The 27189-nt window shown below is 38.9% G+C and overlaps 2 long non-coding RNA genes across 5 annotated transcripts; one reads left to right on the top strand and one right to left on the bottom strand.

Moving 5' to 3' along the window:
- Positions 1-11: 11 nt before the first annotated feature.
- Positions 12-27189, top strand: LOC142601064 (uncharacterized). Of its 3 annotated transcripts, none has more exons than XR_012834643.1 (5): positions 12-117; positions 505-599; positions 2062-2140; positions 24230-24343; positions 24814-27189. It is a non-coding gene; the product is annotated as an uncharacterized LOC142601064 (long non-coding RNA). The 3 variants fall into 3 exon arrangements; XR_012834642.1 differs by having other exon boundaries at positions 20-96; XR_012834641.1 differs by lacking the exon at positions 12-117 and having other exon boundaries at positions 475-599.
- Positions 22214-24277, bottom strand: LOC142601065 (uncharacterized). 2 transcript variants are annotated; one of them, XR_012834644.1, is made up of 3 exons: positions 24139-24277; positions 23923-23986; positions 22214-22311 (listed from the first exon to the last, which is right to left on the bottom strand). It is a non-coding gene; the product is annotated as an uncharacterized LOC142601065 (long non-coding RNA). The 2 variants fall into 2 exon arrangements; XR_012834645.1 differs by lacking the exon at positions 22214-22311 and adding an exon at positions 22469-22574.

The raw sequence follows: 27189 nt of genomic DNA, 5'->3' as shown, positions 1-27189 counted from the left end.
AGGCGCGTGCGCGCTGCAGGGGCGGGGGCTGGAACGGGAGCCAAGGAGTGCCACCCCAGGCGCGGCCGGAAGCCGCGTGCCTTGCACGAGCCCCGCGTGCGCGGGGCGGGGAATGGGGTGGGGTGTTGGGAGGGGAGGGGAGGGGGCGGGGCGGCCCGAGCCGAGCTGTTTCTCTTCCCCTTGCGGGAGCTGACGTTCGTGCCGAAGCAGTAGCTTGTGAGGCACGCGTACATGTACGTACGTACGTATGCGGCGTCTGCCTATGCGCTTCTGTGTGGAGAAGCCTCCGCGGAGAGCGGCAGGTGCCGGCTGAGGCGCCCAGCCCTGAGGGCGAGGCGGGGCGGGGCGGGGCAGGGCCTCGTGGCGGGGGCGGGCTCCGCGTTGCCGTGGGTGTGGCGGCGGGAGCGGCTCGGGCAGCTGCTGTGTGGGCAGCGTCCGTGCCTCTGTCCGTACGAGCTCGGCTCTTTTACTTACTGCGTGATGTGCCCCTGTGTTTTCTCTCAGGCGAGGTTCGCACCGGATCGGGAAGTTAGAACGTGTAAAACCAATTCTTTAGCGGTATATGTGAGAAAAATGATAGTGTTTCACAATTAAAGTAGGTAAGACAGAAAACATTAAGTATGATTAGTAACCAGGCAGGATTTCTTTTGCATAGGTATTGTCTAGGTACCTGCATACCTGAAGGTGGTTTGGACACAGATGTGGGGTTGAATTGGCTTAATTAGATTTAAAAGGAGGTGAGGACCGTGGTCTGCTCCATCTGTCCAGATACCTACAGGAACATAATTCTGGCCCATTGTTTCTGAGCTCTTCACTTTCATCACGTGCATGTGCCTCCAAAGAGGAGAAACAAGGCCATGCCTTCCTGCTCATTCAAATTGGAATGAAGCAGTTGAAACAGTAAAAATCTCTCAGAGTTGCTAATGAAACGTGAAGGTAATCAAGTCAGAAAACAGAAGGCCATCACAGCAGAGGACAAACTCTGGATATGGAAAGATGGCTGTTCTGAAGATGACTAGTATAAAGGTTGAAATTCATTTTGCTGTTAGGTGCAGTGTGTAGTATAATGGAATAGAGTATTTGTCAATGTTTGTTATTCTTCAAGAATTAAAAGTCTTTTCATCATGCTTCCATATCTGACATAATCATTAAAATTGGAGGAAGACAATGCAGCATTTTATTTCAAGGACCATAATAAGTTACCGTCCATTTGGGTTTAATGTACAGGCTGTTAATTTCAAATTTAATTTTAACCAGATTTATAAGACCAAAATGCAGTTAAATAAGAATGTTGCTTTTCAACTTATTTTCTGACTTGAAACAATACATTCTATTTCTATCAGTTTTGGCAGGAAAATTGTTAGATATTTATTAAAATAAAAATTCCTATTGTGAGATTTTCTGCTTTTTATTTTCAGGGAAAACTGGTAAATAAAATTTTCTGGGAATAAATAGTTGGTAAATATAACTAGTTAATAAAAATGAGGAGTATTTTGCTGTCTTTCTCACCTCTGCCATTTCCCCCCCTACAATTCAGTTCCAGATGTATCTAGAAACTATAGCAGGTATGTGGGCAGGAGTACCACCAGCAGGAACTAGTGCACTCCTGACTTACACCGGACAGATATAAAAGGTGGTTTTGATTGCTTATCAGTTGCCATTTGCCACAGACTTACTGGCCTGCTATTTAAGCTTGTTTCCCTAAACAATTTGAAGAATATACATATATTTCTCGAAGAACAATCAACAGGTTTTGTTTCCATTTAAGGATTGCTTCTGCCAGTTGGCTGAAAGGGAAGCAAGCCTTTTGCAATACTGTGTACTGCAGATTCAAGGTTTTAGCATAGTGCTTCTTATTATTTCTGAGCAGGAAGTAGATAATCAAACCTTCTGATAAAAGTTGTCAGAGAATAACCTTCATCTCCAACTTTTTTCCAAGACTGTAAGAAAATTATCCAGATAAAGTGTTGTGCTACTGTGGTATCTGAACTAGCACATTTAATGTCACCTTGCAAGATACCTGTGCTGCTGTTTTGATGCAGTATTTATCTTTTGATGCAGGTTTTTTTCCTAAAACCTTTTAAAACAGATGATCTCATTGTGGACTACCAAAAAACTGCTACCTGTAAAAAAAGATTTGGTAAGTTTAAAGTAAGTATTATTAGCATAGACATTTATTATGACATTTTTAACAATGAGCTGCTGTTTGTAAAAGCTGCTGTTAGATGAATTTTAAATTCATCCTCAATTCCATGTGCCGGGTCTCTGGTATTGGTGAAGAAAGAAGCAATTGTGTTGTATGCCATTTTTGAACAATAGTTGATTTGCTATTTGAGGGGTGGGAAAGGGGAAGAATTGTCAAGGAGGAAACCCATTCATTGGTGTAGCAGGATGAAGACTTGCATGATTGTGTAACCAAACTTCTGCAATTTTAAAGAGAGTTATTTGATGTATCTGGTGAGAGGAGGGAAGCTGCAAGGCTTGTATTGGGGAATTCTATCAGCTTTTCTTACTTGACTCTATTAGTTCAGTCAAGCTATATCCCAGTAACCAGTTATTCTTTGTGTGTCATCATATGTAAGGTTACATCATCTTGAGTTACAGCATCAGAAGCATACTTCAAGCTAGTTGGAAGCTTAGTGGCCCCCAAAAGACATCAGCTAAATGTTCAAACTATATTCTTCAGTTTTGCCAAGTTAATGCACAGGACCTCACTGTAAGGAGAGAAGTGATCCCTTAAAAAGCTTCCAGCATACCTACAGCTTTTCCAGTTACATTTGCAATTTAAAAATAAACCTAGAATTACGGTCTTGAGGTGACAAAAGCAAAAGACTGACAATTACTATACAGCGGTTACAACCTACTAGTAGTATATCTCAAATGCAGGGACTGATGCTTCACTACATTCGCAAACTATCATTGTGTCCGTTGGTTCTCTTCGGTCTGACCAGTTTGCCAACTTAGGTTATGCTCTTGCTTCCCCTAGGCCCTGAATAACAAAATCACTGCTCAGTCAGTAAGGTGGAGGTAGAAGAGCTACCCTTCTAATGCGCTAAAGTAATAGTGTTAGGAAATTCTTTTCTTTTACTAAGAAAAGTAAACTACAACTTTATAAAGCAATAGCAGGGAGAGGCAGTGTAGGCCACTGCACAACACAAGAAAAGAAAGAGTGATTCAAACCACTCTTTGAGAATGTACAATGAAGAACATGGCCAAGTTGCAAATAGCTCTGGATGACTCTTCTCTGAAACTGTGGTGGCTGTCTTAAAAGTGCTGACATTAATCTTCATTGATCATTTAGAAAATATTATATACTAATATTACTGTAAGATCAGTATCCAAGATCAGTAAATAACTAGACAAAGATAAATTAGGTCTGGAGTAAATACATACTTTGTCTGTAAAACAAAGTTGTAAGATCTGAGGTGCAGTTTTCCCACTCTTAGTAGATTAGTTTTTCTTAAAATTTAGCCATTCATTTAGTATTGTCTATTTGCTGTACATTTAGCAAATGTTTCTCTCTTCCTTCTTTCTTCTTCTTTCTGTCACATCAAAACGTACCTCATCTGAACTTTCATAAACTAATTCTTGCCTGGTTAATTAGCAGAAATTTGCTCTGCCTCAATTACATAGCATCTGTGAGTTTTCAGACGAAGAAACCAAGGCTTACATGAAAATAATTCAATTTACTGTTTGGCAAAAGAAGAATTCAGAAATTACTTTCTCATTAAATAAGCATGTCATATCATGCCTGAGTTTTCAAAGGGTTTAATGCCTTCTCAAATGAGCTCACATAGAATCATTATCGCATGATGTCTTAGTTTTTTATACAGCAACATTGCCTGTCTGTTTTTGGTAGCTTCAAAAAGAGAGAGAAGGGTTTAAAATGATTTTTTTTTTTTTTTATTAAAGGGCTTTCATTCATTGGATTCTCTTTGTTGGTCTGGAGAAATAAAGCTGAACAAAATTGGTTCCAATCACACTACATGAAATGGAAATTTTAGCTGGAACAGATAGAATCTTGTATTAAAGCTACATGATAACTTCAGTCTCTTTTGTGCACTCAGTAATGTTATTATCTTTTTCAACATGGAGTATGAAAAGTGCGTGGTGACCTGTAGGCAGAAATGTGTTTTTGAGATTACCTCACATTATTTACCTCATAAAAGAATGGCTAGTTCTGGTGTTTGGTATACATGTGTTTGTCACAACCAGTTCAGGGTGGCTACCATGCTTCTACTGTGTCATCGCTGTGGGACTGTGCTGGCATGAGCCTGGTAGGTTAATCAGAAATACTGATTAGGACAGGCAGTAAATGAAGGGGTGACAAGTTTCATAGTCTGAGAACCTGGTTGAATTCCTAGCATACTGTCTTTCACCAGGGAACAGTGAAGCTCTTGGTTAGTCAAGAGCACAATTTTCAATTGTGCTTGAAAATCACTTACAGTGCTGCTTTTTCTGTTCGTCGTCCAAAGTTTGAGGGATCTCTGTGACCCTAGACCTCAGTAAGTTTTGGTGTGTGACACAGAGAATAAGGACCATTGGTCATCCCTGTTTTATAATGTAAGATTTGGTGAGTATTGTGGATGAAAGGGAGTGTGTGTATGGATGTGCGTGTGTGTTAATTACAGAATATTCCATGTGAATAAGCAGAAAAATACCAGATGTGTTTTCGTGACTATTTTTACAACAATATAATAAGCAATTCTCTTCAACATTCTGTCTTAGATTCTGAAAAACACAAGTTAAATTGTTATATGATTAAGCATTAATGCATGTTACACAAATTGTATTGCAAAATTGGTTTAGATCTATAGAACGGCCACCAAACTCTTAGATGTTACAATGTACCTTCCAATATGATTCTTCCAGCTAATTAGCATGAAGGATTTTACTTTAATAGTGGTATTAGTTTAAATGCTCTGTGGTAAGTTACAATGAGAGACAGGAACATCCTGCCTGATGAGAAGCGTACTATCCTGAAAAAACTTGCGGTTGCTTACATCTTTGCCAAATAGCACAGATATGTAGTTTGATGTTTTCTATTCAGAGAATTTCCCTTAGCTTGGACTTCTAAGCAAAGTAGATGCAATTTTTTTATTTTTATTTTTTTTTTAAACAAGGGCACAAAAATTTTTCTTCCTGTGTTTTCTACTCTTTTCTCTGAAACGTATGTTCTGGATGAGGAGGTATTTAGTGATTGGGGTGTGGTGCCCTATATGTCAGAGAAGTACTTTTTTTGCCATCTCCATTTTTGTCATCTGAGTTTAAATTTGCTTAGGTTCAGCATAGTTTTGCTGTGTAATAGAATCACTTGTGCAATAATTATGACAAGTTAATGTTTTACAATATTTTCAAATGTGATTTTGCATAACATGGAGCATCACTGAGTATGCTGTTGGTCCTCTAGAGTTTGAGGTAGGCAAAACCGACTGCAAACGTTAGAAGTTGCAAAGAAGAAGGTTCTAGCAAAATAAATAACTAGATTATAGTGGAGGGAAGTGAATGGAGAAAAAAATATTCACAAAACACCAGTAGGCCTTTAGCAACCTAAAATCTGCACTAAAGTGAATCTTCATATTCTCCATAATTAATTTCTCCCTAAATCTTTGAAACTACTAGCTTGTTTGAGGATTATCTGTCCTGGGAAGAACAGAAACAAGATAAACATTCTCTTTCAAAGCCTGCCTCAAAATGACTGTCAATATTTATGATATATTTATAATTTGACACAGTGAAGGATTGATGAGATCATTAGCAGTGCGCTAGGATGACTCATTTTGCTGTCCTTCATGACTGCTTCTGCTGAAGTCTATACTTCTCCTGTCTGCCCAAAGAAGAAACTTTAATATGTTCTGAGCAGGCTTCCAGAGAGTTGGAGGAAACCGACCCATTCTTTTACAGTCCCCGAAGGTGACCAAAGGATTCTTCAAATCTCATAAGTTTTCTGTGTACTGCCAGTACCCACAATGCTCTCAAGAGATTTTTCATTCATTTTGCAGTTGTTCATCATTAGACTTCACAAGCATCAGGAAATCTGTTGGGGTCATTCACAGTCTCTTACTTTCCACAGGCAAAATTCTTGGTATAGATAACATTGGGATTTGATTTTCATTGACATGTGTAACTTACATAAAATCTTTCAGATCCTATGGTAAAGCAAATGGTGTCCATTCCCCTTCCATGTTTCCTGTGGCTAGTAGGATGAAAAGAGGTTCCCATAGGTTTTCCAACTGTCCTTCTCGGTAGCAGAATTATGCTTTACTTTTGTTGCTGTGGGAAATTCTTTCTTCTTTCTGCCATTGCAGGTTAAGGAACATTCTAGTAGGGTTATGAGTAGGGAGCAGACTAGAAATGCACATGATGAGAAATTACTTTTTATATCTTGTTGCATGCCTGAACTCTGCTGATCCATTGTACATCCATTCTGTTCAAAGGCCGATTGTAGCAATTATTAATAAAAATAGATTAAGATGTAGTAAGGGATACTCCATGTCTCCATGTTAATTTATGTTCTGCCACAAAATAAATTACAGGGCATGGTGACCATACTTTGAACATAAGAGTAGGGAAAATATTCATACTGTCCTAAACTTGTTTACTTGGGAAAAAAGCAGTTGCTTTAGACTTCTGTTGCATCTCAGAGGAAGGCCTTTTCTTGTTCAACTTTATGAATAGAAAATTATTAAAGGCAAAACAGTTCTGGCTTTTTGGTCCTTAACTAGTCTTGAGTCTTGGTTTTAGGATATTTGTCTGAATTGCCTGAGGTTCTCTTTGGCTATGTGGTACCTCTGGCTTTACTGATAAAAAGTGGCCTGAAACAAATAAGGTCATTTTATTAAGGATCAAAAGTTGGCTAAAACCAGATTTTCAGTAATGAATTTGGGAAAAAAAAGGCAAGGAAAAAAGCTTATAAGAAAGTTATTAGAGATGTGGGAATCTATTAAGAGCTGAAGAATACTTTTTGTCTTTGTATGGATTCACACAGAGCAAAAATATGTTGGTGGTGTGACATCCCAGAGTGGCTTTGAATTGTCTGAATCACAGAGCTGCATCATAATGACTCATTCTCATTGCATACTGACATCCCTGCTGGGAAAGAACTGCTGATGCTCCCTTGTAGCAATTTCAGTTTGCACATTTTTGTTCTCTCCTTCCACTGAAATTTTTGTTCTTACAGACATCTACAGTTGAGATTGCCTACTTTAAGAAGACAGGCACTGTTTTGCAGGTGCAGTATGTCATTTATTTCTGTATTAGAAGCCAGTATTCACTCCTCCCAATGGAAAAAGAATATAAAATCCTATGTCGTGTCTCTAGGAGCTTTGTTATAAGTGAAGTCCCTCCCATGTCAACACACAAGAGGATAGTAACACAAGCACCACTTGCAGATTTGTACTGTTTATGTACATCATTCCTTTATATATTGCACATGTAAACCCTTTAAAGATGCTAATCCTTACAAAACAAGTAAGTGAGCAGCCACTGAAAAAAAAAGCCTTTCTAAAATAAGATGATCAACCAGTGCCATGAATTCTTTTTATACAGTTCCACTTGGCTCAGAACTATCCTTGCTGGGATGAAACAGTACATATCCTGTGTTTTTCCCCACCATAGATCAGTCCTAGAACGAGTGAACCAGGAACGGCACACAAAGTGGATGCTTCACTAATGATACATTCTTCTAATCTCTCTGGATGAAGATGAGACATTGTGTTTTCAGGGCAGATTTCCAAATTTATGCTGGGGAGGGGAACCCAAAACATCCTTTTCCCAGAAATTCTGATTTAATTTTTTTCCTCTTTTCATCTTGTATAACCTTGGTGACACAGTAGGTGATCTGTCCTTCCACAAAGTCATTAGATTTTTTACTTGCTGCATTTTTCACAAGGACTTCTCAGGTGTACGTTAGTATTACTGCCAAATTCTTGTCAGCACACGGGCTAAGAGCATATGACTTGATCTCTGACAAAAGTCCTACAGGATTTGCTTCTAAAAATTGATAATCCCACACAAGATGAGGAGAGATCAGGCCAAAGAGGCATAGTGATAGTGCTGTCCTGAATAAAACTTAGAACTTCCAGGGAATAGGTTTTTGAGTCCCTGCTGTTGCCTGTGTCTTGATAATATTCTCAGATCTTTGTGTCCAGATTATTTTTTTTAAAACTTTATGAACCCAAACCTTGCCTTTTCTTATCCGGGATAGTGAAGCTTAGGTTATTTGATTCAAATTTTCCTTTGGAGGTGGCAGTAATTCTAAGGCTGAGCACCAATTCATCGTTCCCATGCTGGATGCTCACATGCCATTTCAACCTTTAATGCAGTTAAACTTTGTAAAATTGTTTAGCTAAGTTTTCCCTTATTATCAGATAATCCTCCTTAGAATTAATTTATAAATTCTTTTTTTCAGCAAGAACTTTTTGGAGTGGTAAAAATGCATTTTTACATTTACTCATTACATTTTAATGAGTATTTTTTTAATTACAGAAATAAAGTATGATAATTTAAAATTTTCTCAATAAAATTAAGTATGTGTGTCATCACAGGACCTCTGAATGCTCAGAAAAAAAATTAAGAATTCTTTACCCTTAGGGACAGGTGGTTTTATTTTGGTTTTTTTTTTTTTTTTTTTTTTTCCCTGACAATGGCTAAAGAATTAGGGAACCAGAAGGTTTCACTTAAATTCCTTAGCTTTATTTTTTCCATTAATCAGTAGTTCTCAACTCCTCTCTGGTTTCTTTCTTATATTTTGCTCTTTTCTTTATGAACTAGACTATGAGAAAAGAGTTACGATGGTATTTAGTCAAAAAAGAAAAGCCTTAGGGGCGTTCGTGGTAGTCTTCCCATTTGTAAAAATTGCTATAAAGAGGACATAGTGGATGTTTGCTCAGACTTTTGTGGTCTTCTGAGGGTAGGAATTTTGCCTAAATGATCTCCTGACCACCCTGATGAAGCTTTTTCCTTGTGATTTTGTCTCCTCTTAAGTTTTCCTCTGAACCTTGAATCCCTTTGATGGGAGAAGGCAGTGCACACATTTGGTGGCTCTGAGATACACTTTGCAGCTGTACTGGCATAGAAACAACTTTCATCAGTATGGACCTTTACTGGTCTGCTCTGTTGAAGGTGTAGTCAGGACAAGGGAGATGAGATCTTTCCATAGATGGTTGTGATCTGATAAACAAGCATGTGCGTTGTTTAGAACTATGTATTCCATTTGCAGTGCTGCTCAATTGTACTTTAATACTTTTTAGTCTAATGATTTTAGAAAAATGATTCAAAGCATTTAGTCAAATGCTTCTCAAAAAAACTCAACAACAACAACAAAGAACTTTTCCTCCTCTTCTCTTCACCCAGGCAGAGCCCCAAAATGAAGAATAAATCATCTCATTGTGGGAATGACACTTGCATGACCTTAGAAAGACTAGGTAGAATTACAGGTTTGATTGGAAATTGCTGCCACTCTTCTATTGGTGTTTTTTGAAGTTATGTATTACTCAGTCTTAATGGCATTAGATATTTCATCTACAAAAATAATGCTTTATTACTTTTCTGGAAACTTAGGTTACCAACAGTTGTGTGTTGCTTTCCTTCTTTTCTATATATAAGTATATTTTTTAATAGCCAAATTTAGATTGCAGAGGCAACATTGATACTAACTGGCTTAGAGCCAGATTCTGATAGCATCACAGTATGGTATAGTTCAAGACTTAATTTAGTCTGGCTTCTAGTGTGAACAGATTCTCCTCTAATGTCATCTCTTTGCTCCTGACATAGAATAATAGCTATTTCTATTTACATCTCATTTTCAAGCCATAACATTTCTATACTAAAAAGGGAAGAAAGGTACAGGATAAACATAGTGTCCTTGTATAGCTGAGTGTTTTCTGGAAGAATAAATGTAGGTGGACTTGATTTTCATCCTGCTCTCTTAAAAATGAATAAAGGTAAGATAAGGCTTGTATCTTTAAGTCACCTAGTTAGTGTAGCAATATATGTGGGTTTATATTGTGAAGCCCTCCAATTTAACTTAAATGAATCTGTTGCAGGGATTTAATATGTGAAACCTGACTTTTGCAGAGACTACAGGTCCTTGTTAGAGAAGTTACGCCTGGCTTATACTTGTAAGTAATATTGTGCCTTGATCTTTTTGTTTTTAAATATGCAGAATCACAAACACATTTTCCCATTGTCTAGTTCCTTATCTCTCCTTGCAACAATTTACTTCTTAAAGTCTTTCTTGACAGAGTAACAAAATGTATTTTCTTTTTCTCACTCTCAATAAGCCATACCATCCTCCATTTCTGGCAGAAAGGTTTCTAGTTTCTCCAGGTTTGCAATCAATTATCTGCAAACTCTGCTGCTGGGTTTGTTTCATAGTATTTGTATCATCATCTTACTGCTTATTGGGATTTGAGTTTTATATGCATGGGATCTTTAATCACCTTTTTTGGCATCTTAACATCTGGAATTAATTTAAGCAGATGAAAGAGATCAATAGGTAAGGTCTTAAATATTCTTGATAGCCAGATGCTGCTGTATTTTGCATGCAGAAGTCTTCCAGCTGCTGTCAGGTTGACAAATGAACTGAGTTTTGAATGTGTCCCCTGTTTACTTTAACGGCCGAGTGTTCACGTATTCCAGACACCATGTTCTGTCTCTGCATTGAAGTGCATGGGCCTAATAGCAGGGAAGCTTCATATTTATTAGTTTATAGTACATTTCTGGTTTAGTCCTGTCAGAAATAGTTAATTTTAAACATTTGTAGGTATCTTCAGACAAACTCCAAACACAGAATCTTTTAACTGGTTCAGACTTGCACATGGGGCATTTGGGGGACGAAGAGGAGGAGCTTATTTCAGTAGCTGGCTTTAAACCCTAGAATTGAAAATTTAATTTTCTGTCAGCTATATTCTCAAGAATTGTTTTTTGAATTTGCTATAAATTAAAACTGTCTCACCTTAGCGAGTATACAGATATTTCAGTTACTCTTAGATATTATTGCATTATTCCAACCTTTTCAAACAAACTTAAAAGATCTATAGCAGTTACTACATTCTCTAATATTATTTATGGTGAGGACTGGTATCAAAATACACACACTATCCTGCTGTAGGAAGGTCCCACACCTGTTGTCACAATGTAAACCCTTGAGATTGTTGACACACAGGTTGGAAGGTAATGCAGCATGTGGGAGCATAATTTAAAAGACATTATAAACTATGTTTTCATCGTACTACCAGAATAATTGTAAAATTCAAGACATGAGATATCATAAAGATTTTATTGTTGCTTAATGACTTAGGAATAAAAAAAGAGGGAAATCCCACGGGTCTAAGCACAGCCAAAATCTCTGCCAAGGTGCAATTTGGAAAGATGCCATTTAACCTCTAGGAAAAGATCCTGCCAGAAGCTTGGACTAATAACAGTGTTCAGACTCACTGCCTGAATAAAAAGACTTTACAGTCTATTGGGTTATGACGATACATAAAAATATATTAACAAATCCCAATAATGGGAATAATACCAACATCTTAGTCCTACATATGATTGAAAATAAACAAAGCACTTAACATATGGGAGCAGAAAGAAACTATTCAGCCCCTGTATTATGGTTATTGCTAGCCTGATTTCCTAGGGAAAACAGATCTACGCAGCCTTGTCTTGCTGACTGTCCTCATTTAATACATTCAGAACTCACTGGCCATGGTCAGCCAAATTGTCTCTAAGATTATTAAGGTTTTTCTACGTTTGTGAAAAAGCTGGATAGATAAGGAAGTAGAACAGCCCCAGTTTGGGTCTCATGCATGAAGACTTTGGTGGTGTTACGTAACCGAGAACTCAGCCTTGGGACCGTGGGGGTGGGGAACCATCAAATGCCCTGAGAGCACAAAAAGCTTCAACTGGAGCTTTTGCAGTCAGCTGAGGCACAAATCAGTTGTAAGCCAGGCCTCTCTAACTCGTCTTTATGCAAAACTCCTGATTTAGTTATATCGCTGTGATCCTTAGAATTTCTGCTCACAGCACACAAATTTGGAACCTTCACTTTTCTCAGTAAATTTTTCTCTCTCAATTTCTCTTTGTATAATGTGGGGTTTTTTGTACCTATTACTGCTTTTCCAGTGTCATAGTATCCATGTACATCTAGGCTGAATTCTGCTGCCATTGGCAATGCAAGCCACTGTCATGGTTCACTTCTGTCCCATATTGCAATTAGCAGTGTAATTTTCTTTCATTATATGACAAGCTTACATTCACATCTTCTTTTCATCAATAAAAAAGTGTAGCCTAAAATATCCAGATTTCAGATGAGACAGAATTTGTGACTATAACTAATGCTGATGTCTTCTGGGGAGGGAAAAGGAAAAATGGATTCTGATGTACAGTGATTTTTTTGTAGTTTTTCTGTGTCTGTCATTGTAATGGTAGTTGTTGTCACTGTGTTCCAGACTTTCTAACAGAGGATGTGTTGCTTTGCTTCAGGTTACTAGCACAGTCTTGAAAAGACATTTCTGGAAAAAAAATACTACCTAAAGATGAAAGGGGAAAGGCTTTACATATTCTCTGTTGAGTCAGGTCTGCCAAAATCCTTGGATTGCAAAGTTCACAATGATTTTCTTAATTTCTCTTGGGATGCAATATATAATCTTACTGAAATACCTTTGATTGGTAGCAGGGCTTAACAGGGGTTTATGAGCAAGATATATAGTCCATGGACTGCAAAGTTTATAATTTAAACTAAAAAAATTTTGACAAAAAAAGTAGTCCCATTAAAATACCCACACCTGCCCTTGAAAAGAAGAGCTGAAAGTTGCCATTAGGTTCTATTTATTTCAATGAAATTGAAAGCTGCTGCTGCCACCCAGGCACCTTCATGGTGGTTCCCAGCTGCAGCAGCACTGGGTGCTTCCTTGTCACATTTAATGCTTTGTCTGGATGCCAGGAAATAAGCTGTGAATTTCTGGAACAGAGTTTATTTAAGGAAGGCATTCTTATTACTCACTGTGTAACAGGTCACAATTCTAAGTTACAATTTTCAAAGTGCTGACTGGGAGGGTAGGGCTTCAGGATGAGTGTCTGAGGCTAGAATTTTCTTTTTTAAAGCTAAAGTTATTTTCAAATCAGACTTTAATTAAAAAAAACAACAAAAAACCAACAACCAGCTAATTATGTGCAGCACTGGTAATAGATTCAAGCCAATCAGAAATAACTAGTTTTAAAGGAGTTTCCTTTGAACATTTACACAACACTCTCAGGCATCAGGGCTATGCTGATAGTGGGAGTCAAGTATAAAATGTTCTGTCTTGTTGCTTTTCTGCAAGGAAATCTAAACCTAATTAGTAAACATAAATGTTACTACTACTTTATTTGTGTAACTTGCAGGACTCCTAAATGATTCTTTTTAGCTGGCTTCACATTTTAACCCAAGAGAATGTGAAATTCAGCTTCCATGGCAAGAATGATTGTGGGCAACATTCAGAACTTCTCTTCTGAGGAACCCACCAAGAGCATGGGGCCAGCCAAGTTTTTCTCCTCCTTGTCCTTCATACAGCAAAAAGCAGCAACCATGGCCAAAAGTAACTGCTGACAAGGATATACTGTGGAAATCCTTTCCTGAGGATTCATAGAAAGATTGTTTGCTGAATGTGACTAGAAGATGTTAGCTGTCTTGTTGGTTCTTTAAAAAAAAAAGCCAAAACAGCTATCCCTGTTCTGATCTTTTTTTCATCCTAATGATGTTTATCTATACACCAGAACTAAAAGTAAGATAGGTTCCTTGCTCACATATGTGTCTGAATACCTTTCAGGATGGAAGGGTAGTCTCAGACACAGAAAAAGGGTGAGTTCCCAGAAGTAATGATCTAGTACTTCCACAGTCTTCATAATTTCCCTAGGCATGAGTGAATTCACAGCTTCCATAATGCATGACTTTTTGAAGATGATGAAGTAAAATATAATTGAAATTTAAATAAAACCAATGGTAAAGCTTGCTGCTTTGTGTGCTAGTGCAGCAGCAGCCTGGGGTTTTTTTTGTTGTTTTTTTTTTTTTTAGCACACACTTCCTGTAATCCAATATCTGCCCTTGGAAAATTTTACAGATTTCTCAGGTGGAGTACCTAGCTTTAAATTTCTTATAGTTTTTGTAAGTGAACCTCATACATATTATTCAAATGACTAGTTGAAAAGTAAAAGAGATGTTTTGTTGATAAATATTGCTGTGTGGAATGAGACATTGGTTTTATGTATAATTCTGGCAGCTGGGAGAAGTGTGAGAAACTTAGCAAGTTCACCACAGGATAATCTTCAAGCTGGAAGTAGCTTGGATGAAGGGTGAAATAAAACCAAGAATGATTTCTCTTAAAGTGATTCATCTGCATTCACCAAATATAAGAAAACAGTGACAGTTTTTTCTCTGGTCCTTACAGTACACATCAGTGCCACCAGCTAGACCATTGCTTACAAAGAGAATGCTCACATAATGGAGCACTTGCTGCTTTTCCCAGTTGTAGATATAGTTTTTTGAATAGAGAACATTTCAGTAATGGTTTTCAAGCTCACATAAATGAAAGATGAGGTCCTTTCTTTTTGAATGTCCAAAGTTATATTGTTACTTTTTCATATTAGGGTAGCACCTCTCATAGACCCTGCTGTGCTAGTCACTACAAAAACTCAGTATAAGCAGCACATCCATTTCCAGAGGAATGTAGTCTAAATTAAGTACTGCAATGGAACTGCTTTTCTTACTTATTGCCCAGGCTAATTTTCTTACATTTAATGGACTGTATTAAAATAGGGCCTAGAAATCTTAATCACAGCAGAATTGGATAACAGTCCTTCTCCCAGGACTATCAGAGGCACAGTGCATGCTGGCTGCTCTTTCTGGCCAGTGAGCTGGGGCAGGGGATTGCACAGCTGGAAGTGGGGACAGGGTCCCCACAGCATCTGAGCAAGGCAGACCCATAGGCCAGGGTCAGGTTCAACCAAGTCCAGATCATCATGCAAACTCACCGTGAGGAGGCAGGTCCAAGGTCAAGCCAGCCCAGGGGTTGGGATCAACATGGTCCATGGCTGTGACAGAGCTGGAGACCAACACTGTAACAGCCTAACTAAGGCAGAAATTGGTGGTCCTGGGCTGGGCTTAAATAGAGCTCCTGGGCCCATGGGCAGAGGTGTGTGTGGAGGTCCCAGGTGAGGCTGGTCAAGGCTGTTAAGGCCTATTAGTGCACTAGGGGCCCTCACAAGAATTCTCTCTGTGTTTAAGATGGGAAGATAAGAGCGATTAGAAGATGTACTTGGAGATGCTGTGGAGAACTAATGTAGTAAAAGGCAGAGAAAATATTATTTTCATAAGGCAGCTGTGTGAATAGCTGCATCTTGCCTGATTTTATCTTTTTAATAAAAAGGTCTGAATGCTACGTAAATAACAGAAATTGCTGCAAACTCTCCATGTATATACAATCAGTACATTGCAGGAGCTGTCATGGTACATACTGAAAAAGGATGAGAAAAAAAGTGTCAAGAAGTGGCATTGCAGACAGGCCTGGAAGGGTTTTGTTTTATTTGGTTCATAACGCAGTGTGAAAGACGGCATGAATGTAATGTGGAAGCAAGGGTAAATAGGCAATGGAAATAGACGTTGCTAGCTAAGTGAGGGATCAGGCTGTACCAATTTACATACGTGTATATTAAGAGCTCTAGGTCAGGAGGTGATGAATAAGGGGAGTGAGTGGACATTCAAGAGGTCTCATACGTTATTGTTACTGACAAGGAAAATAATTATTAACAGTAGCATTTTATGCTGAGAGTCATGTTCTGGAAGAAGCGCCTGGTAAGTTGTGGCAGCATTGCTGGTAGAGGTTAAGCATCTGGACAAGAGGTTCAGTGGTTGACTGAGACTATTTTGAAGTCTGCTTTGTTTCTTTGGAGTGCAATAGAATTTTTCAAGCAAATGAAACCTAGTCCATGTTCTTTCCTCCCCCCCCCCCCCCCCCCCCCCCCCCCCCCCCCCCCCCCCAATTTACATCCTTTTCTCCAAAAGACCTGTTGGTTATCTTGGAATAAAGAGCATTTCAGCCTCATAGCTCAAATACAGGGCAGATGGTGCCACTGCAGAATTTAAATAAGATATCAGCATCTTGTCACCTGTAAGCACAGTGGTTAGAGTTGTTCTGCAGTGCAGTCACAGGGATGTCAAAGGCAGAGGAAAGAGAAATTTTACTTCAGCAAATGCTGCTTACAACAGTTTTGTGAATTGGTTGATGCTATTCTTTGGCTTGCTGCAGTGCACCTGACAGAAAATCATTAGAGGAGCGAGACACACGTGCACACCAAAGTACTGTGAGTTTAAAAAAAAGAAAAAGTAGTTGGTTTCAGCATGTGGTAGGTTGAGGGAATTAGAGGGAATTTGATATATCCATAGCTGGCAGGTTTACTTTGTCAGCTTTTAGCATGGCTTTAGATGATAACAGGCCTCAGTGTAAGTTTGAAAAATATGCTACCTGTATCAACATCAAAGACAACAAAAATATGAATACACAGTTTTCTTGAAGTAAATACAGGGTTGTCAGCTGCAGGCTGTTCCAAAGTTGAACGCAACATGGAGAAGGTGTGCATACATTTCCCTTTTCATTTATATTACTATTGTCATTATCATTTAAACATTACACTAACATATTGCTCAAGTGAATCATTGTTTCAATTACTGAATTCCATTTTATATTTTCTTCTTAAAAGGGGCAGAAAGGTGAAGAGCTTGAAAAATAACTTCAATGGAACAGGATTATTTAGGATGCCATTTTAGGAAAAAATGGTGAAATTTTTACTGCTAACCTAGAAAATCCTGTAGGAGTTAAGAGAATTAGGCATCTAAGTATGAGGTAAGTACTGAACACAAAGAGTCTGGAATGGGAGACCTCACATTACCAGAAGAGACCATTTTTTAAAAAAAAGTCAAGCAAGGAAAATATAGAAGGGAAAGAAAAATGCAAACATTGGAAAAGTTTTAATAGTTTTTGCAGTGAGAATGAGATAAGTGAATGGAAAAAGCTATGAATTGATAAAGGGAGTCATCCAGGGAAACAGCACTCGAGAACACAGTGTTTGTGTTTAAAATGTTTTAGTGAGGGGAATTCATACTTGTTTTAGTCAGTGTTTTTTGGATCCAATTCCATGTTGCATCTCTTGAGAGTCAGCAGTAAAGATTCTGCTTTGGGGAGTTATACCATCCCAGATCCTGACTGATTGCTGCCAAGGTTTGTTCTCATTTAAGGTGCCATCCTCCAAGATGCCACTGATCCAGTATGCAGCTGTAGATAATCCAAAGCACTTCATATTGCACATTAATGTATTTCCTTTCCTGTCTCCCATATCAGTATTGACAAATTGATGAAGCTCACCAAAGCACATCAGAAGGAAAGAGACTATGTCATCCCTGACAGAACAAAGCAGAATTATTTTATTTGATTTTGCTTTTCTGTCATGATCAGCAGGCTCACACATAGATACGACTACAGATATACAACCTCTCTCTTTATGAAGGATAAGAACAGAAGGGAGGGGGGGAATTACTGTCCCTGAGGTGGTTGGTTTTTATTTTGATGTGTCATGTGAGAGGCAGAAGGATTCTGAAACAGTATGCAGCTGTATGGAAAAAGAAAGATTTCTGTTTGTTTTCTGTGTGTATTCAGGAGGATGGTTTACTGGTGATGTATTGGTTGGTTTTTTTGGTTGGGTTTTTTTTTTTTTCCCCCTGTACTATGTACTAAGGTTTTCCTGGTGCAAGGGAGTGTTAATGGTATGTCTTACCCCAAAAAATATATTTCAGAGCACATCTAGAGGAATGAAGCTGAATAAAAAATAAACAAACATGACTGGTGAAAGGATTAGATTGAATTCAACAAGAACCTGTCCTGTTGTAATAAATCAAATTACTTTAGGATCTAGTAAAATCCAGAAATAATTTTTTTATTAATTTTTTTTTTTTTTTACAGAGAAGGAAACTGACAGTTATAGGGTAAATTAAAAAATTAGCAGGGTAGAAGAGCTGAGGGTATACCTGCATGAGCAGCTGAGGTGGCCAAAGAGCTCACTGCCTCTGCAAATGAAAGGTCTCACCACCCTGCCTTCCTCCCTTGCTTCCATCCACACTGCCCTGCCCCTTCCTTGGAGGTTGCTCTCATACCCAGGAGACCTTTCCCTTGGCGGAACCCAGTTCCTGACAGGTTGCTCTTTGTACAGGCAATTTTTTGTCAAGTTGAGGATGACACTGCCCCAGTGACAGCAGTGGTCAGGTGAGCACTGGAGCTCACCTGGCAGCTGTAGGAGTGCAGATTTGAAGTCAGGAAAAAGGGACCATCCTCATTTCTGCAGCTGTGATCTGTTAGATCAAGTCACACTGTCTCATGTGGCTGTGTACTGTGCTTCAGGATGAAATGGATAATTAAAACATTTGTGTTAAATATCAAATCTGCTTAATTGTTGTGTAGACATAAACTGCCTTGACAAAATTGCTTCTCCTTTGGAGTCAGGTGTTGAAATATAATTTGGACATGAAAGAAACAAATAATGAACCAATCCATATTTTTAAGTGTTAGTTCTCTTTTGCCCAGACTAGGTAGTCTGCAAGCCCAGCAGGGCTGTGGTTACTGAGTATACCCACTGCTGCAGTAAGGAGTAGTTTACACCAGTTTGTTTTTCATCTGTTTTCCCTGAGCGGAAAAAAAGAGCAAATAATAGAAAAAAAATAAATGGTTTGAATCAAACCAAAGTCAGTCAGTTCTTCCAAAGCTTGACTTGGAGAGATCTTATACAAAGAAACACGGAGTAACAGCTTGGCCTTCTAGGTTTTGCCATAGTCTTTCCATTTTCCGTGATACCATATATATGTATATTTGTTCTACCATGCTGCTGTAGCCTTTAAGGAAATAGTTGCATTTTGGTTAAGGCATAGACTGCAATTCAGGTAAGGTTGGTTGCTTTTGGGGGGGAGAAATAAAATTCTGTTTCTGTCCTGTACCACTCTTCCATTGCTTGAGAATTCTTACAGACTTTACATAGCCAAATTAGATGCAAAGCTAATTTCAGTTAAAAGAAATTGTGTATTCAACTACATGTACGTGTACAAATGGTGAACATGAAGCACTGAATTATTGCTCAAAAGCTGACCTTAAAAAAGAGGAATGATATTATACAACTGGCAAAGTTAATTTTTATTTTAATCAACTTTTACAACTTTCAGAAAAATCTTACTATTAGCTGGAGTTGGATTTTTGTTCTAGAAAGGTCTTTGGTTCTTACTGCTCCAGTATTATGTTTTGTGTATATTTTCTCAGTCTGCAAAAGTGTGTCTGTGTCAATATAGTATTTAGGTCTATTTTATGAAAATTAAAACCAGATTTTTCTTACCAGCAGCTGACATCAATCATGCCCTGCCCCCCCATAACCTTTAATGCTAAACAATGTTCCAAAAGGAGAATTTATTCGATCGCCTATTTAGGTTCTCTGACATCATTCTGTCATGGCAATGAAGTGATTTACATGGAAAAATACATTACCTCTGCTTTCAGACAAAATGAGTTTATGATGATTAATGCTTTTACTGCAAGTATGAGAGAAACTGGAAATGGCTGGCCTTTTTAAAGTGAAACATGACCTGTGCTCAGTTTTCCTCCTTATTTTCCTCATCAATTGTAAAATGGTTTTGGTTTTGAGTAAATTAAAATGTGCAAATTACATCTTGTAACTGAAGTAAGCTATAAACGCAGGGTATCCACAGTAACATCACTACATAACTGGAACTCGAGACAAAAAGGAGAAAGCAACTGCCTTGAACCACAGTCTATAAACTGTTGTGGTGGTAGGGGACCTAGATCATGTATTCCACGAGTCGTTGTAGTCATTGAGGGAGCTAGATGTTTTGTTTGGGGAAGAGCAGGCTGAAGGGTGATCACCTCCAGCTGTCCTTTCTGGTCAGCGAGTCTATGATGCTATGATAAAATTGAGTTTGGGCAGAGGACTTAGTATACAGAATGGTCATACGAATGGCAAAATAGTATTTTAACAAGAAAGCAAAGAGCAAATCAGCTTTTCTGATACATGCCTTAAAATGACACTTGTAACATTTCCTTTCGCTTCATAAGAGGCTTTTCCTTAGATGTCACGTAAATAACAAGTCATACACAGAGACCTAAACTAGGATGAGATGATGCTGCTGAATAAGAACTCTGAAATATTTTCTTTACATGCCATATGCTAACTGAACGAAAATGCAAAGGCTATTAAGGCAAAAGCTGTTCAACTGTGGAAATACTTAAATTTAGGAAAAAATGTAAATAGTGGCATTTTTTTCCAGAGGGCTTAGGGAACAGATTCAGTCTGATAAAAAGAAGGTAAAGGTTGAGGTGAACACTGCATGGACACTTTGCATCCCTCACAGAATGTAATACTTGGAAATGAATAGAGAATAATATCTATACAACAGATCGAGCATGCTTTGCTCTGGGACTGCAGATTCCGACCAGTAGGACGCTTAATCGGAGCCTGTGATGAATGCTGGGGCACAGAGCACTGCTCTGTTGTCTCAGTGGACCTTTGATGCATAGAAGGTCAGTGTGTTGAAACGTGTGAAATGAACTATCAGGGGAAAATGAAAACAGGATGAATTTACAGTCATGGTCTGTCCTTAGCGACATTGACTGGACAACTGTCGTTGAGGGCACACTTGGCAACAGAAAATCCCTTGCTGTTGGATTCTGTGCCTGAAAATGCATTTGCAAGTAAAAGCAAAAGCGTATTTAAAGTAGGAATTAAAAATACACTAATGCAAGTGATACTAACATTTTCAGGAAGACAGCAGTATCACAACAAGCATTTTAACTGTGTTATTTTTATTCACATGATTAATCCATGTCTTGTAGTAGGCATACATTGAATTTAGCATTCTACTGCAGTTCTCTATATGCAATCGTGAAACTTCAGCACTATCCTTCATTGATTCCTGCTAGCAATACAGACTCTTGAGAGCTCTTCAAGACAGAACTGTCTTTCCTGAATTACACACTTGTTTATCAGGAGCCATGTACCATTGTTCTCCTAGTCTTTGTTTAAATGGTTTGCCTTCTCTTCTGATACAGGTTATTGATGTTCAGTTCCCTGCTGCGTGTTGTTTGTTCATCTGGCTATTTCTTTTCTAACATGAATGATTTCCTTGGAGGAACAGCTAGAAAAGAGCGGAGGGAGGTTTAACACATCAGTAGGCAGTGCAGATTCAAAAGGGTGTTTTGTTCTCTGGAGTACCAACTCTGATTCAGTCTCCATTTGCTGTCATCAACAGCAGTTGTTTGTGACCGAGTGTGTATTCATGGTGGTGTTTTTTATTTTTTGTTTGTTTTAAACTAGAGAGAAATATGTATCGAGCTAAATCATCACTTGGATGTCATTTCCTCCCTTACCTTCCCTGTTTTGTCATATGGATCAGGTGGTCTCTATTAGACCCTTCACACTGGTAATGTTTAAAGCCTCCCAGGGAGCTATACGATAGCAGGTGCTTCAGTGTCTGTGTGACCTGCCTACACACTGTGGCCTTCAGTGACCATGAGGCAGACAGGAGATGTGTTGAATTGAATCTGGAAGAATTCTGTTCCCTAGTTTGGGGCTTCTGTAATGGTCTGAGACTTATCCAGAATCCCACATGCTATGGCAAAATTCAGCCAGCCAGATGGTTGCATGATTTCTCTTGTGACTGCTGCTGCGCTGGAGGCCAGCCCCTGCAAATTTCATCTATCACACCAAGTTTCACTGGTTGAAAATGCCTCAAAATCCAGTTGAGATTTTCGCAGTGACAGCCTAGTAGTTGAGAGAATGGCTCCTGTTGGCACGCATAGCATTTCCTTTCCAGCAATCCTGCTGTTGGCTAGTAGTTTTTGATCTGCCATGTCGCCTCCGTTTCCTCTTGAATCATTGCCACAGTACGTTGCCAGCAAGCATTTGCAAGGTTTTCAGGACAGGCTGAACTGTAGCTGTAGCCAGGATGGAGGCTGGGACTCACATCCCACAGGAGCGTTCCCAGCCAGCATGCACAGGGATCTGGCATCCTGGCTTCCCCAGTGAGAGAATGTCGGTGCTTGGCCAGGCTGGTTGCGCACATGTAATGATGATGGCCTTGTTACATCCTCAGTTAACCACACTGGTACCCCTTGTGCAGCGTTAAGGAGTTGCTGTCATACTCTAGGCTTAGCGTGGTGCTGCGCTGGGCTTCACCTCAGACTGCTGTACAGCTGTGTGGCATCCAACACATTATCACCTTCTTTCAAGCTGCTTAAAATAATTGTAGAAATAAGATTATTATTATTGCCAGAGGCTTCAAACAAAGGAATTTTGACTGACAAAATCCTGGAAGTTTGCATTAATGTGGTTATTGCTCATTTAGGTATGGGCAAAGGTTTGCTGTGGCTGAAAATTTACAGTTTCAAGGTGAGAGAACAGGACTTCTGGAGACATCCAAACCATTCTTTAGGAGTAGGTTGCAAGACATTTTCTGTTGGTATTCTTTTTTGTGAATCACATGCTTGTTTAAATATCTGAAAGAAAATAGAAAAGATAGAACACCCCCCCCCCCCCCCCCACATTTTGCTTTTCCAATTTGCTCTCCTGGTAAATGAGAAAATCCTTAATGAAGCAACAGAGGCAGTCTTTAATGATGGCAAATTGAATTTTTTTATTATGAGATTTTAGTTTTCTTTAATTTTCTGGTTGGGGGGGGGGTGCTTTTTTTTTTTTTCTCCCCCCAAGTGTGTTCCTAAGTTTGCTCTTGGGGGACTGGGATGTGGTTGCTTTCTACCCGTAGAACTTTACGCAACAAGTTTAAGAACTACTGAAGGCTTCAGGCATGTCTGTGGATGTGGGTCTGTAGGTGAGGAAGAAAACAGTGAAGGGAGGTACAGGACATACATTTAAAAAACCGCAGCAAGTGGTTAAGCTGAAGTATGGAGCACAACAGTGGCAATAAGTTAAGTGTCTGCAGGTTTTTAAATGCAGTGAGACAGGGTATGTTTAAGAAACATGTTCCTCATGTAAAACCATGTCTGACTCATTGCTTTGGCAACCTTAGTAGATCAACCTGCTTGTTATTTTTGCAAATACACATTATTTGATTTAAGTATCATTTGAGGTGTTACTCCCAAGGTTTAACAACTGTTGTGTGCAAGTCTCACCACAGTCACCTCATTTCTAAATGTCTTTGAAGGGGACAATAACATGCTTTTTCTTAATTCCCAAGAGATTTTCTTAGGGCTCTGCTTGCCCTGGTTCCCTAGATTAACTCAGCTGTCTTCCCATCAGATGCAGGGCTGCTAGATGCCCTGCATGGTCTCTAACTGATAAAGAGCCTGCTGCTTACCTTTCTGGACGTTTAACTAAACAACTTTTTACATACAACATTTTGCTATCTGAGTTACAGAACTGTTACTGACTCTAGTATTAATACTGTCTAGATATTTAAGGATGATATTGTTATTAAATTACGTAGAAATTATGGCACTCAATGTAAAGGATAAGTAGCATTAATACAGCTGGAGAACTAAGGCACCAGGTTATCACTTTTCAAGAGCCAGAAAGTTGCTTCTGAGGCAAGAAGCACAGAAGAGATTGCAGCCTCCAGAGGTGACACATCACAATATGCAGAACTCGCCCAATCAAGATGGAGCATTGTGGTTTGGGATGTTTTCTCTGAGCCTTCATTAAAAATAGAGGCAGTGGTGAGATTAATTTAGAGCTGTACTATAGTAATTCACTGGGTAGATACTGTATTTTCTGCATTCATGTTCTAGAATAAAACAATGGCAACAAAATCTCTGGAGAATGAAATGTTTTTACCTGCGATTTGTTTTAGCACTTGTGGAACTTACATTTACCCCCCATTCAGCTTACCGTATTTCAGAAAGCTCGTGTTCCCATACAAATGCCTACACATTCCACCTAATGCTGTCACTATCTATGGAAAAAGGAGAGGGAGAATAAAACTCAGAAAACAAATAACTGCCAGACCTGATACATTTATACATGTGTCAATGCACATGTGTATGTATGTGTGTACACATGGTAAAAAAATAAATTGAGAACATCTATCTGAAATAGCTTCTGTACCTTATACTTGTTCCTTATGGTAAGAGAAATGTAAATCTGGGTCTCCTTTCCATTGAAAAATGCTTCTAATTTCTGTTTTCTAACTACAGAGAGTCGACTGTCCAGGGAGGTGAGTCCACGTGCTGGTGACTGGCTTCTGAGGAAACAAGTAAGGAAACAAGAACAGAACACTTCTAAACCACACTAATACAAAGGCAGCACGGAGGTAAAAAATGAAGATGACATGCCTGAGAAACTCCAGATAAAAACCTAAGCCTAAATGATTCTCCTTCAAGGGGATCAGAGTAACATAGTATAGTTCTGGCTTAAATGTAGGTCAGCTGGATTTGTGTTCAGATATTTATGGGTAAACAAGGTAAATAAATAATATGGTTGTTTGCTTATCAAGTTGTTTGCCTCAGGATATAAAATAGAACATTTGTTTATGTAACACCAGAAACATTTTGGGAAGAAAAGCTCCCTAATAAACATCCTGTGTATAGGATTACAGACTCGCATGGGAAAAAAGATTGTTTTGTAGTAACGTTTTCTTAGTAAAATTCTTGCCGGAAACTGAATACCCTATTTGACATAGCAAGCAGAGGTTAAACTGGTTTAAAGCCATCACAGGTAGTGTAGTATATTTATTTCCTGTCTCGTATGAGAGTTTGCCTTTTTTTTTTTTTTTTTTTAAAGAATTCAAGCTCTACTGCTGTTGAACAGATCATCATCCAACCACAGTACTGATGACAGACTTCAACTGAAGCTCCCCAGAAGCTACAGGCAGTCCAGCGCCTTACCTGTGCTGGCATGGTTTTACCTGCTGCAAGGGAGCCCCTGCAACAGGCTAGCAGATGTGCACAATCGCTACCTTCAACTTCTGCCACAGATTTAGAGAAGAAAAACAGCAACAAAACCCATCCAACAGTGCCAAACAGGCTGCTGTAGACCCAGTCAATCTATAGTCACGTGTGCTTTATTCTGCTAGTATCTACACATCTAACACGTAATTACTGGAGTGAAACTTGAGGTTGTTTACAGGGTTCTTATGTTTCAAATTTACATGGGGTTTTCCTAGATTGTCATCTTTGTTTTTTCCTGTATGGCACTGGTAGGATTACAGAGGAGCATTAATCCATACATTCATGCACAACTTTCACCCAAAGGAAATTCCAGAGGAAACCACTACATCTTGCAGAGAGGTCATTCATGTCCCTACACGAAGAGTACTGTGTCTACAGCTGCAAAACAGAAGAGTCGTTTATGCGCAGCAATCAGTGTAACGAGCGGTTTCCTCTCGTGGTGCACAGGGTCTTACAGCCTGCCAAGCTGTTCCCTCTTTGGTAGAGAGCGTAGATTGAATCAGAAGAGCTTGGCACTCCTCTCTGAGGCGTCAGGAAAGACCATTGGCTTGCGTGGTGGTGCGCTCTTCCTTCAGCAGAGCGGCCGCAGCCATTCCAATGGCCGGTGACAGCCCACGCTATGCTGTGTGGTCGCGTGTCAGTGGTGAATCTTGCGCCAAGGGCAGGACTGAAAACTATGGGGTAAAATTCCATAACGAGCCAAGTAGCAGTTTGCTGCCCTTTGTGAAAATGTCTGTTGATTTTTAAAACAATTTCTACAAAAACATAACACTTAAAACACAGTACTTGAATGTGATGGCTAGAAACTATGATCTATTTATACAGGTTTCTGTTCAATTTGGTGAAATGGTAGATGATGAGGGGAGCTGGTAAAAAAAAAAAAAAATATTCAGTTGTCTACATACCTCATAGGATTTACTGTGATTTTACTGCCAGGTAGCATAACTACCTTGTGTGTTACACCTAAAAAACTGAAAATGTGTATTTTGCATCTGTTGCCAAGTTCACAATTTACTTACTAGACTGTAACACAGTTGCAAGTTATTAAGGATCAAATCTTTGCATTAATTTGGTACAATACCATTCTAAGCTGAGGTTAGAGTAAAAAAATGATAATTGGTACGTGGATACAAATTAGAGTTTAATATCCCATGCAGCTGTTTACATCTGCTTAATTAAGCAGCAGTGACTTCACATTAGCATTGCTATGATACCATAAATACACACTAGAGAAAAAGGTACAATCACGTTAGCCCCGCTTTTAATGTCAAATCAATGCAAGTTAGGTACTTTTTATTTCAGTGTTGGTTTTTAATGGGGGAAAAAAACCATCTTCACATTTAAGGAGGATCTTCAGGTCTGACACATTTGGGTTTGGTCCAAGGGCCAGGACTTGATAAAAAGACTAGGCTGCTGTAGGCAGGCAGTTTGAGCACTAAGGGAAAAGCTCTAATGGAAACCACGAACTTAAATATAGTTGGTAGTTAGTGGGTAATTTTGCTTTTGGAGCCTTTACAAGACCACGAGAGTCATTCTGTACAGTAAATGAAGGTAAGTACGTACCCACCTAGTGCTGTTTCAACACTTTGACTATGTGGCATACGCTCTTTCTTTCACGTATTTACCAGCAGCTCTGGCACAGAGCTGCTTGTTTGGCTTTTTGATCAAGGATCCCCTGAAGGAACGCAGATGTGCCCAAGTCAGTATTTTGAGAGGTATGTACAATCAGGAGAGGCCTCGGATTAACACCACGTACAGATGTAACAGAAATACGGTACTTTGGTCAGAACTGTCAAAGTCTGTTAACCATCAGCATGAGAACACAACCTCAGTTGGTGCCGTTTTTAATGATTAGAAATAATACATTGTAAAACAAAAAGTGAAAAAATTCCAGCGTGATACTTATAAACAAAGAACAAATAGCAAAAAAGCTTCAGTTTTGCCTGATTGATAGTATTTATAATACAACAGATCATTAGTCTGAGGTAATACCAGTAATAACTTTCTAGTCCTTCAAGGACTGCTCAAAAATTACGAACAGTGATAGCAATGCATGTTCTGTTAAAAACAAGGCTTGATTGTTAAATCAGACAAATCCCTTACCCTTTGTAGTTCAGCATCTACGGCTGCAGGTATAAAACTGGACATGAGTCTATACAGTAGGAACTACGGAAGGTGAGAGCCCTGCGTGGCACATCATTAACTCCTG

Source organism: Balearica regulorum, chromosome 3 (genome assembly GCF_011004875.1).
Source record: "Balearica regulorum gibbericeps isolate bBalReg1 chromosome 3, bBalReg1.pri, whole genome shotgun sequence".
Lineage (NCBI taxonomy): Eukaryota > Metazoa > Chordata > Aves > Gruiformes > Gruidae > Balearica > Balearica regulorum.
The sequence above is the reverse complement of the archived record's forward strand: the minus strand, read 5'-3'. Positions and strand labels throughout refer to the sequence as shown.